Source organism: Artibeus jamaicensis, unplaced genomic scaffold, assembly GCF_021234435.1.
Source record: "Artibeus jamaicensis isolate MK-2021 breed Jamaican fruit bat unplaced genomic scaffold, CSHL_Jam_final scaffold_537, whole genome shotgun sequence".
Classification (NCBI taxonomy): domain Eukaryota; kingdom Metazoa; phylum Chordata; class Mammalia; order Chiroptera; family Phyllostomidae; genus Artibeus; species Artibeus jamaicensis.
The window spans coordinates 18,126,354-18,143,935 of NW_026522047.1; the positions used below are offsets into that span (position 1 = coordinate 18,126,354).

General features: G+C 42.1%; 1 protein-coding gene across 1 annotated transcript in view; it reads right to left on the reverse strand.

Annotated features, from left to right (window-relative positions):
- The window catches only part of TTC29 (tetratricopeptide repeat domain 29), a 592,695-nt gene that overhangs the window by 559,647 nt on the left and 15,466 nt on the right, over positions 1–17,582 (reverse strand). The gene's annotated exons all lie outside the window — the stretch shown is intronic.

Sequence of the window (17,582 nt, forward strand, 5' to 3'; positions counted from 1 at the left end):
CTGGGAAGGCGGACTTGGAAAGGAAGAGAGATTCTTCCTCACTGACTAATCGACAGTGTCTGTTTCTTTAGACATGTGGTCTCTTGACTTCCTACTCATGAATATTCTCTCTCTCCATCTCGGGCTTAGGGATGAAGATGGGCCTGTTTGTACCATGGATAGAAGTATACATTTTAAAAGCACATTACAGGAGCACCCTGAAGGATACCCATGCAAGCGAACCCACATGCGTGAACTCTTCCCCTTGGCCAGCTTCTAGAGAGAGGGACTTGGGGAGGACTGGCCCGCAGCTGGCACCACAAAGGGGTCTCCTCCCCACTCGAGCTATCTATGGATGCCAGCGGGAAACCACAACTGCGTGGCTTTTTTCTATAATGAACACGTGTTGCTCTGGAATGTGGGTAGAATGGACATTTCACCAATGTTAATTCTTCTGATATATGAACGTGGGATATTTTTCCATTTATTTGTGTCATTATCAATTTCTTTCATAAATGTCTTCTAGTTTTCAGTGTACAGATCTTTCTCCTCCTTGGTTAAATTTATTCTTAAGATGCTTTACCATTTTTATGGTATTGTAAATGGCACTGTTTTCTTTATATTTTTCAGATATTTTTGTTGTTAGTGTATAGAAACAGAACTAATTTCTGTGTGTTGATTTTGTATCCTGAAATTTCAGTGAATTTGTCTAATAGGAGGGGAAAACAAATTTAAATGACCAGGAAAAATATCACTTAGCAACATGTGCTGCGCCAAGAATTAAAACAGAGTGACTGAGTACTGGGTGACTCATCTGCATCACGCAGTCAGGAGAGGTCTCTCTGAGGACGCGACATTTCAGCTGAAATTAGAATGACAACCTCTTCTTTGCCGCACACTGTGCAATCAGCCGAGGCAGAGTCTGTAAGATCGTATGTTGCACCACATAGCTCCTAGAGGAAAGCTCTCAGGCGTAACCACACAGTGTTCCCTGAAGTATTAGGACAAGTCATCCTAAGCGTGGTCAAAAGTTATATTGCTATTTTTCCGGAGCCAAATCATGGTCAAGCAGAGCATCGAGTTCCCACAACCCTCCTACTTTTCGATGGAAAGAAACCCTGGGAAGCTGGGCCGATGACATACGTAGGGGCTGCAACAACTTGTCTAAGGAACTGTGTGATTTGTCACCCACCTGCTGGATATCGACAGAGGATGTAGAACATCGGAGTGTCGGCACGGAGGAAGTATTGAACTCAGGCTCCCTTTTTCCCACTGAATATTAGGGCCAGGGACATTTCGAAATGGAACACTCAGTGGAGGGGGAGGAGTTAGAACACAGGTGACCCCACAGAACCATAACGAAGGCTCTGCCCACGTGTCCCCCTTCCCTCGGCCTCCATATGCACACTGGTGCTTCTCTGTGTGCCTCCCCCTCACACACAAACACCAGCACACAGTGGGGCCCCTCTTCACGGGGTCTCTGAGCATGACAGTCTTTTCAAGGGCAATTGTCTCCTGACGATTGGTCTTTCCATATCCAAATAACAGGAACACCTCGTTTTAAAGCAAGGCTTCAACAGATTTGCCCTCTCTCCTCTTTAACTATATCCCAGGCAGATCTTATAGCTCTCCTGCCCCTTTCAGGAATTTAGAAAAGTCTTGTTTTCAGATGCTGAAATGCCAGTCCAGTTTAAACCCAAACCTTCACCCCTCCCACATGTCAAAGCTTTTCCCTTCCTGCAGTTCAGGCCTGACCCAGCCCAGGGTAGCGAGGGAGAAAGGCAGAACGGCCTTGCTCTTTCACTTCTCTCCCCTTCCTGCTGCGGGATCACCCCAGATGGGGGAAGGGAAAGGTAGTACCACAGACGAAAGGAGCTCAGACCACATTGGTGATTCTCTTTGGGAAACACTTAGTTGCCCTTGCCCCCTGTTGTGGCAGGTGCTCATAGGGAACGTTAATGAACAAAAGCCACACACAAAACTACAGAGACCTCCAAAACTCACCATTTCCTGCCATGAGCAATATACTGAGTTCTCTCTGCAGCTGACATCTTGCTACCACCCCCACGTAGCTCAGTGCCTTGGCAGCAAGCCCTGCAGCCTCCTTCTGCTGGGGCCCCCTCACTCTGGCAAAGCTCTCTCGAAATGACTAGAGCCTGGCCACTTGCCCCAAGGTAACTCTGGCACTCCTGTCCTTCCTGAAGGAAGTACAGCTTGCTCCCACTGCCACCCTCTACTGCCACAGGAAACTTTAGTCCACCTTCTCTTAGCTTCAAAATCCTCTGGAGTCACCTTTGCCCTCAAACTCCAAGGAACACCGGCAAGCTCTCCCAACTTGTGCTTCAGGACCATGGATTTGAGATTCCACATCTCGGAGAGTGTGAGTCAAAGATGGCTCTAGGCTTGGTCACAGCCGAGGAAGCTCCTGTGGGGGCACGGGAAGGCCCCCACCGCCAGCTGGACTCCCACATGTAGCCTTCTCCTAACAGACTGTTGGGAGTAACGGTAGCGGCACCAGACTGGCTTCCTTTTGGCAAATCCTCAGCAAGTAATGATCTTTCTGACACTTCACTATAAAAAGTCACAATACTTCCTGTTCTGTTATGGACTATTGCTTTCTCTCTTTTCCTTTTTATTTACTGCACTGGGGTGACGCTGGTTAATGAAGTCATTTGGGTTGCAGGTGCACCATTCTGCAACACATCGTCTGCACACTGCATTGTGTGCTCTCGGACTCTTGCTTTCTAAGCCTCTGTACAGCCGTCCTCCTGAAATCACTTATCATTGAACTCCTGGGTTCCACTGTATCTTCCTCTTAAGCTTCTTAACTTTTTTTTTTGCCAGTGAATATCCTTGGGTAATATTTCCACACAGAAGAAAACGTCTTTTTACAAAATACATTAGAAATGTCTTCATTTGCTCTTCACACTGAATTGATCATTTTGCCAGGTACAGAAGTCCAGGTAAAAGGTCGTGCCCCTCACAGCCGTGAAGGTGTCCTGCCACCGGCCCTGTGGTTGCCGAAGAGACACCTGCTAACAGTGAGGTGCGTATCCACTTTAGGGAATCTGTTCTTTCAGTCTCACATTTGAGATTTTTCTCTTTTTCCTGGGAATTGTGAGCCTTCATAAGGCTATTTTTGTCTGTTCATTCATTCACTCAACAAATTTTTACCAAGCAAGTGACATAGGAAGGCATATGATGCAGCTGCGAACACAAGAGATTACAATATCATTTTCTGATCCGCTTTTGTTTGTTATTCTTTGCCTGGACCTCGGAGAGCCCTTCCTTCTGAGGACTGGAGCCTTTAAGATTTGGAGGAAATGTATTAATTAGTACTTATTCGGAGTTTTATTTGACTCAGGCAGCAAGTATAAAAATTAAGGAAAAAGATCTCATATTTTCCATCTCCTTCTTTTCAGCTGTAATATCTGAAAGATTATCTCATTTTATCTTTTAAGTTATCAACTTACTCTTTTTCTCCATCAATTTTATGATATAGCTAGTCCATACATTTTTTTTTATTTTGCCACTCTCTTTTAAAAATTTTGCGTGTTGTTCTTGTAGTCTGCTTTCTCCTGGTTTTGTTTGTTGCATGAAATATTTTCTTAACTATCTCTGAAAATAGTACTTAGAAGTTTTAAAGTTCTGCTCTGTTTCTTGCCCTGGCTGGTGTAGCTCAGTGGATTGAGCGTGGGCCTGTGAACCAGAGGATCACGGTTCGATTCCCAGTCAGGGCACATGCCTGGGTTGCAAGCAAGTTCCCAGCAGGGGACGCATGAGAGGCAACCATGCATTGATGTTTCTCTTCCTCTCTCCTTCCCTTCCCCTCTAAAGATAAATAAATAAAATCTTAAAAATATAAAATAAAAAAATTAGGCATTAAGAAAAATAAAATAAAATTCTGCTCTGTTTCTTAAATTATCTGTTTTCTCCAGGATAAACTGTCATTTCAACTTTGTTCTTCCATTTTAGGTTGTTTGCCTTCCTCCTGTGTCTGGAGCTGGTATTCATTCATATTCATCAATGATGGATGGCATTAGTTAGCATAGAAACGGAGAGTTTTTCTCTCCAGTTGGGTAGGGCCAGACCTCCAGTTGGCTCTTCCCTGAACACTGACAGCAGACAAGTGGACAGACTTGTGCTTCCGGGCAGCCAATACGGGTGAGGGGCCAAGAACTCAAATATCAAATTATGAAAGGCTTTTAAGGGTATTTTACCCCTGGAACACTTTCCTCCTCCTCCTCCTCCTCCTCCTCCTCCTTCTTCCTCACTTCCATCTTCTCCTTCTTTTTCTTCAGAAAGACTTTTATTTTGTTGTAGAAGTCTGGAGTTATCTTAAATTCTGAGCTACTTTTCCCCCAGGTTGAATAATCTCGTTAGGAGCCTCATGCAATCCTATTGTTGACTAAAAGCAGTTTTGAACTTGGGCCTAAGGGTAAAGCAACTGTGTCACAGCCCCTATTTAGGAGGTGACAGAATAGTTCGGGCAGCCAGGACCCCAGAATATAACTTGTAGGCCTTGGTGAAATATGAAAATGCAGGGTCTCTTGTTTTAAAATTGTTAAGCATTTGAAGACCATGTCAGAGCATTACCACAAGGAGATGCCACCTCTGAGCACAGGCACTATGCAATCCACAGAATCACGAGAGATTAAAACACAAAGCAATCACTGTTTTAAGCCCCAAAGTTTTGGTGTGATTTGTCACATTGCAATAGATCACTGAAATACGTGGGTCACGCCATTCATGGGTCCACTGCACAAGCACCGACAGAGGCTGGCTGACATCCACTGGACATACACTCTTGTCCACCTTATTGCCAAACAAGTCCTCTGCTGTGGATGCTTCCTAGCAGACACTCTTCGTGCACAAAGACTTTTGTGCTCACACTCGTAAGTCCATTCACCTGTCTCTTTTTCCAGATCTTTACTTCAGTCTTCCAATCTTGCTCTTTTCAGGCCCCTAATAAACAAGACAAGTCATTTGCCAATGTTCAGAACACTTCTGTCATATAAGATACGGGATGACAGAAGTGTACTGCTGAAAACTCTACCCACTGGGAGGGTTCCCCTGGTTACTGTCTATAGGGTACACTCTGCAGGGGGCGGCATAGAGCAACAGCATCCATGTTCAGGTATCACCAACATATTAAGCCAGCCATCCACAAAGCAGGCTGCATGTTTTTCTCCTGTCTCAGTTGGTCATAGTGAACTCCTAGAGAAACCACAGGGGTAAGCTGAGGGAAAAAGCTATGAATGCAAAAGAAGAATGTAACAGGGGGGTCAGGCTACCTATCCCTGCAACGCTGTGCCCTCTGACTCGCTCCCGGAGCTACCATTGCACCATACAATACCACAGCATTGCAGTCTGGGGGCTCCACCTCATGACAAAGTGTAGGACAGGAAGCTCCAATCACACAGATATTTGATATCCCCACTGTTTGGCATTCAGACCCCACTACAATGGCTCCAGGAGCTGGCTGTTCCCATCATCACAGTGCTCCTCTAAGGGGAAATCTCTGTCCTCTGGGGCTCCCCACTGACCCAGCGGAGACTGGCCCAGGAACTTTTAGTTATTGTGATGCTACCACCAGCAATAAGGTTTTCTTGTCATCTGGCTGTTGAGTGCTCCTGTCCTGCTAAACAGCTCAAGGCCGGTTGTCTACTCTCTGAGACCACCTTTAGTATCCCAGTCTTACATCTGCTAAAATCTATTTCTACATTCATGTCCAAGTGGACATGGATTTTGTAGGGACACAACGCAACCCAGTATGGTCTTAAAAGACAAGTAACTAACCACATAGTTCTGTTGTTTTGGCCACATGGGCATGTGGCTTCAGGGACCAACAGAGTAGCTACTACTACACACTCATCATGCTTTACATCATTGGATAACCTGACAATCTAAGTCTCCCCCTAGCATGTACCACGGCCAAAGCACACATCAAGAGAATCCTCTAGTTCAGTGGTTTCTACACTTAGAACTCTTCACTCAAGTTTTACTGGAAGTATTCCGATAACTGTACCAGAATAAAGCTGTTCTGGTAAAAGGACAGCTAACAGCACCAGGGCCTGTGTCGCCTCCTGTACCAGATTATTCAGCTTCCAGAATATTCCTGGAAATCCACTTACCCACTTTCCTGCTTAGTTCAGGAGCAACTGATAAGCACCACTAACAGAGGGCAAAATAGGCCCATAGTGGCTAAGAGAAAAGATAAAGAGGAAAAGGAAGTGAATTTAGGAAGGGCTAGAGAAGAGTTATGGCCACCTTAAGTATTTTGGGTGCAAAAGGGAGAAGGAAAGTCACAGAATACCAGTTTGTGGCCTCCTGGTGATGCCAGGGGAGAGGCTAAAAGGCTGGAGGGGGAAGGACCTCCTTAGACAATGATTTAGAGTGATTGCTAGGGTTTTTATGGCCCTGTGATGGATGCACGGTTAAAACTCCAGTTTCCCGGGTAAATGTTGAGACAATTAGCTACATAGTGCAGGCAAGTTTATATCGAATGACTTAGAGATCTTCTGTTTCCCAAATAAGTAGATAAATAGAAGACTTCAGTCTCCAGACTCACTAATCTAATACCTTCTGTGAGTACTCAGCATGCATACAAGGCCAAATAAAAGCACTCAATATAAATAAATCAATACGAATTTATATCTTTTGATCTCTCCAAAGAAAAATGTTTATATGTGGAGAAAAAACAAATAAAGTGACATTTAAAGGAAAAACCATTCCTCCCCACAAATTCACAGCACATTTTTAAAATGTGGAACATTAAGCCATTTGACGTGTCTTCAGAGTCATTACCAAAGGGGGAAGCAGCTGTCAAGGTGCCAGGGCCTATGAGTCAATGGGTCAGTTCAGTTTTCCTAAAGTCATGCTCCCAAGGAGGCACTTTAATTTGTTGTCTTAAGTAGTTTAATATTTTAACCTATCAATTCTCATATAACTAGCTGAGTCTGAAATGGGGCACAGAACGAGTCGGGAACAATTCTGATATGAGAATACGGCTCAGCAGGACAACAACACCATCATGAAAGAAACCTGAATAAAGGGTGTTTTGTTCAGTGAATGCTGCACCACCAGTTCCGACTCTGTGACTAGTTCTCAGGGTAAGGCCCTCCTTGGACAGGGGCTCAGTCAGTTCAGGCTGCTATAGTGAAAGACCAAAGACTGGTGGCTACAGCAGTCGACAATTGTTTCTCATGATTCTGGAGGCTGGGAAGCCCAAGGTCAAAGCACCGGCAGACTCTGTATCTAATGAAAGTTGCTTACTGGCTACCTTTGTGCTGTATCTTCATATGGTCAAGAGAGAAGGGGCTGTCCTCCTTTTCTTACAAAGATACTAATTCCACCATGGGGATTCTACCCTCTACGCCTCATGTAAACCCAATCACCTCCCAAAGTCCCATCTCCAACCACCATTGCATTGGGGGATTGGGGCTGCAACATATGAATTTGAGGGGCAGACAAACGTTCAATCCATAGCAGGGGTTCTTGACGTTTTTTGGATCGTGACCACTTTTAAAAATCTAGTGAATAATATTCTTAAATGCATTTTTCAAAATACATAGAATTTTAAGAACATCAGCTGCATTACTATACCATTATCAGAACATTTTTAGAAACAAATTTGTGATGAGGCAATACATGTCTCCTGTGTTAACAAAATAACAAAATCTAGCAGCAGGTCAAATAACTAGCATAATTTCAAAGTACTCATGAGTGTAGGTGATGTTTTGAGAGATCTGCCCACAACTGTAACATGATAAGAAATATCAGTGATTTCTATTGGTGGGAAACCCATAAGCACTGCTAACTCTACTGTGATGTGTTGCCTGTATTTGTAATTGAAAGAAATGCTCATTTTCCACTGGGACGCAGGCCAGGACGGAAAACACACCCTCAAAACTCCCGGTCTTACAGTCCATGCCCGTGCCCGCGCTACCGGAGATCATGCACCTCCCGGTCTTACAGTCCACGCCCGTGCCCGTGCTAACGAAGATCATTCACGTCCCTGCTCTGGCACCCGGGCTACGGCTCTGCACCTCAGGGCTCCCATCCCCGGGCACAGGGAAGAGGTCTGTCGTCATCCGTGTCAGAGATTCAAACTAACAGAGATGGAAGGGAGAACAGAAGTCATCTGGTCTCTACTACAACAGCACAGGGTGGGCTGCACAGTGGCCTGTGCAGCCAAGTCAGCAGACACCAGGTGGCGCAGGCACCCTCGGGTGTTTCAGGTGCTGTGGCCGGGAACCAAACACGTGGATTCACTCGATAGCTCACTAGTTCACACCACGAATACGTATCGAGGGCCTACTTAGTGCCAGGCCCCATACGAGGTGCTGAGGGTGGACAGGTCAGTCTGGGCGTCTGCTATCTGGCTCTGCCAGAGCATGAACATGCCCCAGCACAGTAAACGAGAAGGTGTGGAGGCCGGGCATCCAAAACCAAGAGGTCTGTTTCCTAAACGACGCTCTGAATCCAGCATTCAGTTAGTAAAAGAGAGAGTGAAGAGGACTGACATTCACTGACAACCTACTATGTGCCAGGCACTTCACATTTGTTATTTCAAGACACAGTTAGGACAGAGAAAGAAATGGGTCTCTACGTGGATAAACAGGTCATTGTTCAGTTCGCACACCATGGGGCTGGTTTTGAATCCCAGTCTGTCTGTTTCTAAAGCACACAGTCCTCTTCAGGACGTCATTTGGTGCTGACACTGAGTCAGCCTCTTGACCAGTCAGAGCCAGTTTCCTTATCTGGACATGATGATGCTGTGGACCATTAGAGAATATGCACACAAGTGCTCTGCAAATCACAAAACACTAAGCACATGTTACCATTGTTGTAATCAGATGTCACTTTTGTTATCATCGGATGTTGGATATACAACTAAATTTTCTTAAAGATTTGATTTATTTACTTTTAGAGGGGAAGAAAAGGAGAGAGGGAAAGAAATAGCAATGTGTGGTTGCCTCTCATACATTCCCTGCTGGGAACTGGCCCAAAACCCAGGCATGTGCCCTGACTGGGAATCGAACCGCGATTCTTTGGTTCTCAGGCCTGCACTCAATCCATTGAGCTACACCAATCAGGGCTAAATTTATAAAATTATCAGAAACCCCAGACACCTAGATGACTCCATCATAAATGAGCTAAAGCGAGGAATCACAGTAATGGAAGGAATAATATATTCTGATTTTTCCTGGTAATTGCTTTATTTTTTAAGGAAATTGGATATTCCCCAATAAGAAAAATAACTTGCAAACTAAGTCCCACTTCTTTAATATTTAGTTTCTAAGATTACATAAAGAAATAAAAAAATACAATGAATACTATTCTAACTGTGATAAGGGGGTCTCTTACCTAACACTGAGGTGAGATACAACTTTCGCCAAGGGGGTCTAAATTTTCACCATTTTTGGACAAAAGCGCTGTAAAAATGGGTGTGGGATAGGCAGCTTCTCAGTTCCAAACTTGTTCTTGATGGTTTCCCCAAAAGGCTTCATCGTGCTGTTCAATGAAATAGATTTGCTTAAAATAAAGTGGCTTGTTTTGTAAATTTTTTAATACTGCTTTTTCTTGTTTATAAAAATAGCACTTGCTCATTACTGGGGGGTAAAAAGAGAGAGAAAGAAACACAGGTAAAAATTAAAATACCAGAGAAAACCATTAATTAATATACTCTTAACTTTTCAGCCAATTTTTAATTTTTTCAATAAGTTCAATACTTTTTTTTAACTTTGAATTTTAGCAAGGTCTGCCTTTAGTGCATTTAGCAACACTAACTTTCAATATACAGAGCAAAAATAGCTTTCCTGGTCAAAGGAAGACGTTTCAATGATCAAATACACGCATACAAAGACACGAGTATAAACCTTTTGGTGGGAACCAAAAGATTATCACAAACTTATAGTTATTATTAGGATTACATGGAAGAAACAAGTAATTTTCACTTTGCCCTTAATTCTTCCTAAGAAACTCCTTAAAACAAAACAAACAAGTGTTTCACTAAAAAATAAACTAGTTGAACAAACAAACCACTCTGATCTCACGGTTCAGTTTAACCCAAAGGCAGATCGTAACAGCACAAGAACCTTCTTTTTTCCCCTCCACCACCGCCCCTGCCAGAGCCACACTAAGTCAAGAGAACCCATGTGCCCAGGGTCACTGCTAACTTCCCCAGAGGACTGCTCAGGCCCACGTGGTCAGACCTGGACTTCCCTGACTCTCTCCCTGGGCTTCACGCAGTAGAGTGAGAGTCCTCCAGGGCAACCACCCTCAAAAAAAACTGAACCCAGGAGAAAAATACACATAAAAGCTTTTCGTGTATATTTTTCTACTGAGTTCAGTTAAGAGTTCAGATGCTATTTTTTCTATCTGAAGAAAAGATGCAATAGGAGATTCTTCCAAGAGTGGTTTTGAACATTAATTGCTGACCAGTGTGATGTGATCTCTAACGTTTCTTGCAGTTCATACTTTGTGGGATGTTTGGAAGTTGAAGAAATTGTGCTGAATGAAGAAGGTAAGAGGAACTTCCAGGCCCAGGAAAAGTATGGGAAGCGTGGACTCTTCAAAGGTCCCCCAGTGTTCTGGGAATGGGGCGGGGGTGGGGTGGGAGACAGGGAGAGGGGTAGACAGAGAGGAGCGAGCGCCAGACTGCTGGGCCCCAGCTGCCCCCGCGCTGCTGGTGCGCGCACAAGAGGAAGCCTCTGGCCAGTCTTCTCCTTCTTCTCTTTTCTTAAGTATAGTTGGTGTACAGCATTATACTGGTTTCAGACGTACAATATAGTGACTCAGTGTTTATATATCTTACAATGTGATCACCTCACTAAGCCTAGTGACCGTCTGTCACCCTGCATACTTTTCACAATATTATTGACTACATTCCCCTTCACCCTTTCCACCCAGCCCCCACCCCCTCCCCTCTGGCAACCATCAGTTTGATCTCATAGAGACACACATGCTTTTTTATCACTCAACACCATATGGAGCTGTAAGTTCTGACAGCTCTCCTCTGAGGTGCTCATTCAGACTAAGAGCATTCCCCACAGACAAATAAATGCAAAAAGTCATGTGATCCTAATAGTTGCTGAAAAGTACAAATACAGAAAACGAATGTGTAGTTGGAATATTTGCTTTTCTCCATTCAGATATATGGGGGTAATAATGTTTTCCTCCCCACTACTAGATATTGATGAGTGCAAATTACTTAACAATTATTCTCCCTATTGCATTTAACCAGCATTTTACTTAATAAGAAAAAAGTGCTTGTGGTGGTAAATACATACAGCCTGAAATTTTTTATTTTAACCATTTTCAAATGTACCGTTCAGTAGGATTAAATACCTTCAGAATGTTGCACAACCATCACCACTACCTAGTTCCTTTTTCAACACCCCAAAAGGAGCCTCCATACCATTAAGCAGACACTCCCTGCTCCCCCACATCCCAAGCAACCCCTAATCTGCTTCCTGTCTCTATGGAATATCATATAAGTGGAATCATACACTATGCAGCCTCTTGTGTCTGGTTTCCTTCACTTAGCTAAGGAAGAATGTTACCCTACTTAGCTAAGAGAAGGTTAAAAAACAGAAAGTAGAGTACATTTTGTGATATAAACATAGATATATCTCTAAAACCACATCTCCTTTTATTTAGTTGTCCTGCTGGGATTTGGGGAACTCATCTGTTATTCATTTGCTCCAGACATTCTGCTCTAAGTTATCATTTCTTTCCACGGAGGTTTGAAGCTGCCAAACACATGCTGGCGTCAGGCCAGCAGGAGAATGGAAGGACAGTTCAGGGGCTCCTCTCCCTCCCAGAGGCCTTCCTTCCCTGCAAGTGACCTGGCAAGACCATGGGGGTCATTAGGTCATACAGCCCTGAGGGGCACAAGGATGGATGTCTGTCCCTGACACTCTAGGTCTTGATGAAAAGAAAAGCAAGTACATCTCTGACAGCAAAGTAAATTATACATGGGCTTTATTTAAAAAGAGAGAGAGCATTTATATGGAAAGAAAATAGATATCACTTCAAGTTTAAAAATCATTTCCAGGAGAAGGAACTATTTCTGATCCAATGTGAGTCAAAGATACTGCCTTAATAGTTCATACAGCACAGCTACTGAGCTATTAAAGAATCCTGGGTTCCCTGACATACTGCTTTCTACAACATGAGCAATTTGAAAGAATACATAGCTTTATTGGGAATGTACCATGCGGATGGCCAGCCCAGACTATGAGTCTGCTGAAGTTTTGTGGGAAATGAGTGGTTTGGCAGCCCCCCAGCTTAAAGGGTCTAAGACCGTCATGCCAGAAGGAGCAGGGACCACAGGGGCCCCTTCAGAAAGCCAAAGGCCCAGAGGCCCCACTGCAGCGCCTCAGACTGGAGGTGCTGCCAGCTCCCACAGCTCTATTTGGTCTAATGTACAACCCTAAGCTGAGGCCTTACTTTCTTTGTCTCCCTTTTTTATTAATAATTAAACACAAATAGCTTGCAAATATTTTCAGTCTTTATTTCTGTCCTGTTATTATTTATACTTATGCCAAGATCGAAGTCTAAATTCATCATCAAATAATGAGTTTGTGTTGTTTTCCTGCTTCTGTTTCAAAATATGGGCCACGCAGTCTTTATCGTCTCCTTCCAGGACGACTGGTTTAGGCTCCATGCGACACACAAGCTCCAATGGCTCACTGAGCAAACCCGCGTGGGGACAGAGGGAACTCTCAGGCCCATCTGAGCACAGGGCCTCCACCCGCTTCTTTTCGGAAGTTTTTGAAATCTAAACACAGCTGACTCTGGTTAAAAATTCACAATGGTTCTTTTTTTAAATAACAGCATTTATCCTTGTATGAGGTCTATCAGCCCAAATAGGAAAAAGATTCCCATTTGACAGCATAAATACTGACATTCGAAGGACATGACTACAAGGCAAAGTCCCTGGACTTTAACAAACACACCAAGTTTATCCATACAGATGAATGATGTCCCCTCAGATAGGTGGCAACATGCCAAGATATTGTTACTATTGAACCCGATTTTGGAACTCCAGTTAGGAACTGCCTTCCTTCACACAGAGAGTGAATTGCTTTGAATGCCCCCAATGGTCAGAAAAACCTTTTTCTCCTCAGTATAAGTTTTATTTTTTGAAATGACCAAGGAATTCAATAAGGCAGATGGTAATCAACTGGATAGGGATGCTTTAACCTAAATAGGAGGAGCATACAATATAATAAGACTAGCTTTCATACTCCTTAGGTAGTACCGAAGATGATTCTAACAGAAGTTCCTAAAACATCTAGAACAATAGCAGTGTGGTCAAAAGAGGAGTCTAGATCTCCAAGACAACTCATCTGAAGAGGGTGACTTCCATTTGAATATACAGGATTTTTTTTAACACAACTCATCTGAAGAGGGTGACTTCCATTTGAATACACAGGATTTTTTTTTAAGAAAAAAGCTATCCTCACAGATACCCATGAGGTATCTATGCTCATAGAAACCCATGAGCATAAAAAACCCCTTTTTTTGATTTTCATAGAAACCCATGTTATTTGTTATTAGATAAGGGGAGTTGGCTGTTTTTCAGCTTATTACAGGACAAAAATTTTATGTGACAATTCAGTTTTTGGAGTAAACAGAAGTACAAAACCTGAAATGCCTTCACAAACTATGCTTTAGTCATTCTCTTCCACAACAGACTTAAAACATTCACATGGTCATAAAATCTGGAAGGCACAATGGATAAATGTATAGTAAGTGTACATATGAATATGAACCAAATAGAAAATACAAACTCGGCCGAACAGAACTTATCCTTTTGGGTTCCAAGTCTTATTTCCAAAGCTAATTTCATTAAGCATATCTACCAGTGATCTGCGATACTGGCACAGACTGGAATGTCAGGCCATGTACAGATTAGCTCCAACAAGTGTTGTATTCTGCCCATGCAGAGGTATCTGAGGGGACAGTATAGGTAAGCGAGTTTTGGGTTTTTGTATTCCTGACAATGATGAAGAGAAGGAAATCAGCACACATTGGGCACAAGACCCGAACACATTACTAATTTAATTCTTTCAACATCTCTGAGTTAAATATTTTTATTCCGTTTTAGAGATGAAGAAACTGCGGCTTGGGAAGTTTAAATAACAGAACACTGGCACCCTGCTGACCGGGGAGAGATGCATTTGGAATCAGCGGACCACGGGAGGGGAACAAAAGAAAAGGCCGAGGCCCTGTGTTTAGAAAAGAAAAGAAAAGGTTCTCTGTTTATTCCCACAGAGAACCTTTATTTTTAAAGCTGATGTTATCATATTTCCTAGTTACTTCTTTCATTAATCTCAATAACTCTTTTGTCATAATTTTCTCCAAAATGAAGTAGTGCAGTTACTTCCTGATCTGGGAAAATAAAATGTTCTATGAATTTCTGACAATCAGTTAAGTGCTTGAACCAGTCAAGTGTGTGGGCCAGACATATAAAAACAATGCGAGATAAATACAGAAATGCTGAGGTAAAAAGAACCCATTTTTAAAAACTGTGAAACTTAGTTTTAAGTCACTAGGAAGCTTAACCATCCATGGAGTGGGGATGATAGATAAAAGCTTTAAATTAGGAAAAGAATAAAGAGGAGATCCTGCAAATAAAATGCAAGAGGAAATTCTGATAAATGTCAGGGCATTTCATTTGACCTTAAGACATATTTTACTGGTGACTGTTTTTACAAGTACTTCTGGGGTTTTCTATTTGTTAATGACCCAGATTTTCCAGTTTATCTCCCAGTTTATTCTGCCTAGTAAAGCTTGATCATGTTTGGCTTTTATTTTCTTTTTTAAAAATTATTTTTACTTATTTTTAGAAAGGGGAAGGGAGGGAGAGAGAGAAACATTAATGTGTGGTTGCCTCTCATGTGGCCCCTACTGGGGACCTGGCCTGCAACCCAGGCACGTTCCCTGACCGGGAATCGAACCCACGACCCTTTGTTTCGCAGCCCACGCTCAATCCACTGAGCTATGCCAGCCAGGGTGGCTTTTATTTTCTTATTCAGCTCCCAATGACTGATAATTTGAGAGTAAACAAATTAAAACAAGCCACCTGGATGAAATAATGAATTTTCATCATCTCGATAACTAACATTTCAGTTCCAAAATAAATGTAAGCTCCATAACTTACAAATATTTTGTGAGATTCGCACCTTATCTCTGTAAGGGCTTCGGTCTCATTGACACTGTCTTTACCATCGCCAACAACAAACACTACCAAAATCCTAAAACAGGTTAAACCTGAAGTAACTAATGTTTTGACAGTGATATAGCCAAAAAGATGGTCTTATCCAGAATTTAGACTTGGGAATATATTGTCTCAAAAATCTCAACATCACTTGCATAATTGTGTCTGTTTTGCTTTGTTTTGCTTTCTGTGAGTCTGCATCTGCTTTCATGCCAAAAGGGTATACAGAAACGTGTGCCAGTTGACACTTTACAAAGCAGAGCTGAGTTCACAATTTTCTTTCACTTCAAAGGGCAGAGCACAGGGTGCAGAGAGAGGCGGGATCGGGTCCTGGCAGCCAAGCACTGCCCTCTGGCACTCACACTCCACTCCCCAGGGATGCAAGACTGCAAACGCTGGCCCCTTGGAACTCTAGGTAACATTTCCCACAACCCTTGACTCATAAATATTGACATTTGGGGAAAACAGAGCAGAAAAGAAAAAAGGGCTTTACTCAGAAAAAAAAAGTTGCTTTCAAGTTGAAATGTTCTTATATCTTTAAAGCCTGATTTACACCAAAGATACTGCTATGATTTTAAATAAAACATACTCTACTTTGGTACTTTTAAAAAATCTTATTTATCATCAACCAGAGCATTTAGGAAACCAAAGTTTCAAAGGAATTTTTGTTTGTTTGCTTGTTTTTTTGTTGTTGTCATTTTCTTGCTCATTGCCATGAGGAAAGGTTTAACTAACAGGACTGAGTTGAATGCAGTCTTTCTAGAAGGAACTTAATGTTCTCAGAGAAATTTTTTTTTTACTAACAACTTTTAAATTATAGTGAATTAAAAAGTCTTTATTTTTAGAAAAAAAAAAACTCTTCCTTTTTCCTTTTAAATAGTTGTCTCCATCGCCCTTAGCTTCAAAACCAGAAATAAGATGGTTAACTAAGACCTCTGAGAATTCTCCCAGGACCCTGGCCCTGGTGCTTCCACTGTGGAACTGCAGCGCACCCTGGTGGTGCCTGACGTTATATCCGATGCACGCATGTGAATGGCCAACATCACACCCAAATTAATAGAATGCCCTGTGTTTAGGCTTTTAGAAAACAAACGATCAGGAAAAAGAACAGTGGATGAGCTCTCTTCAATTATAATTACAAATAGATCTTTTCACAGTTTTTTATATAATTACCTTTTAAGTACAGTTTTGTAAGGTTTCTGATGAGTCATTGACATAAACTGATATAATTTTTAACATTCATGTATTTTCAAAATAACCCCTTTTAATAACTTTCCATTTTCTTGAACAATGTCTCAAAAGCACTTTTAAGGGAAAATATCTTTATTAAGTGGTAAGCTAGTTTTTTCCTTCTCTATCCTTTGAGTATAATAAGCACTGTCAACACATGAAAAAACAAAAAGAGAGCGAGAGAAAGAAACAAAAGAAGAAAGGGAGAAAGAATGAAGAAAGGAAGAAAAAAGAGAAAGAAAAGATGCATATGTCATATGACTTTTCCCTAGCCATCAAATTTTGGCTAATAAGAAAGTTAATTAAGTTCACTTCCATTCTTAAAGAGAAAATGTATTTTAGATATTTTTTCCCTAAAAGAAAAGACAGTTTTATATGCTTTTTTTTGTTGATGTTGTTACAGCTAACAATACCATCGATGCAAGACTTTAGGGACAAAAGGTGATTCATAGTATAGTCAGTTCATACCCAGGATTTCTGCATGTGCGGATTGAGCTAACCACAGATCAATGAAAAATACTCAAAGAAAATGCTATGTTGTTGCTTATGAGTGCTCTGTAATTAGGCCTGCAATAGTTCCACCTGCACTGAATAAGTAAAGACATTTTTCTTGCCATTACCCCTAAATAATATAGTATAAGAACGACTTACACAGCATTTACATTTCACTGGGCATTGTAAGTAATGGGAGGAGGGCTGAAAGGAGCCTGGCTAAGATGACAGAAACAGAGTCCTAGCAAAATCATTTGATCTCCTAGATGCAGCTGTACCTGAAGTAAGCTGAACTTCTGAACTTTCCAACTACACCAACAAATTATTTTTTTCTTTTAAGAAAAGTAGAATTAGATTTCAATCACTTGCTACCAAAACAAAAAGATTTTTTTATATAGTCTATTTTACTAGCATTTTATTAAAATGTGTCCTGCCTGTGCCAACAGCCCACATAATCTTAGAAGTCACCTTATTAAAGTTCCCTCCCCGGCCACCCTGGGTGTGCTGTGTCTCTGATCTCTGCCTCCCACACCCAGATAGTTTGCACTCACTTTGAAGAAGTTTTACAAGTTTGCTCTAGCGGCACACCCTCTTACACGTGGCCACTAACAAAGGAGGATCTCTAAAACGGCTTCCAAAAAAAGGAGAG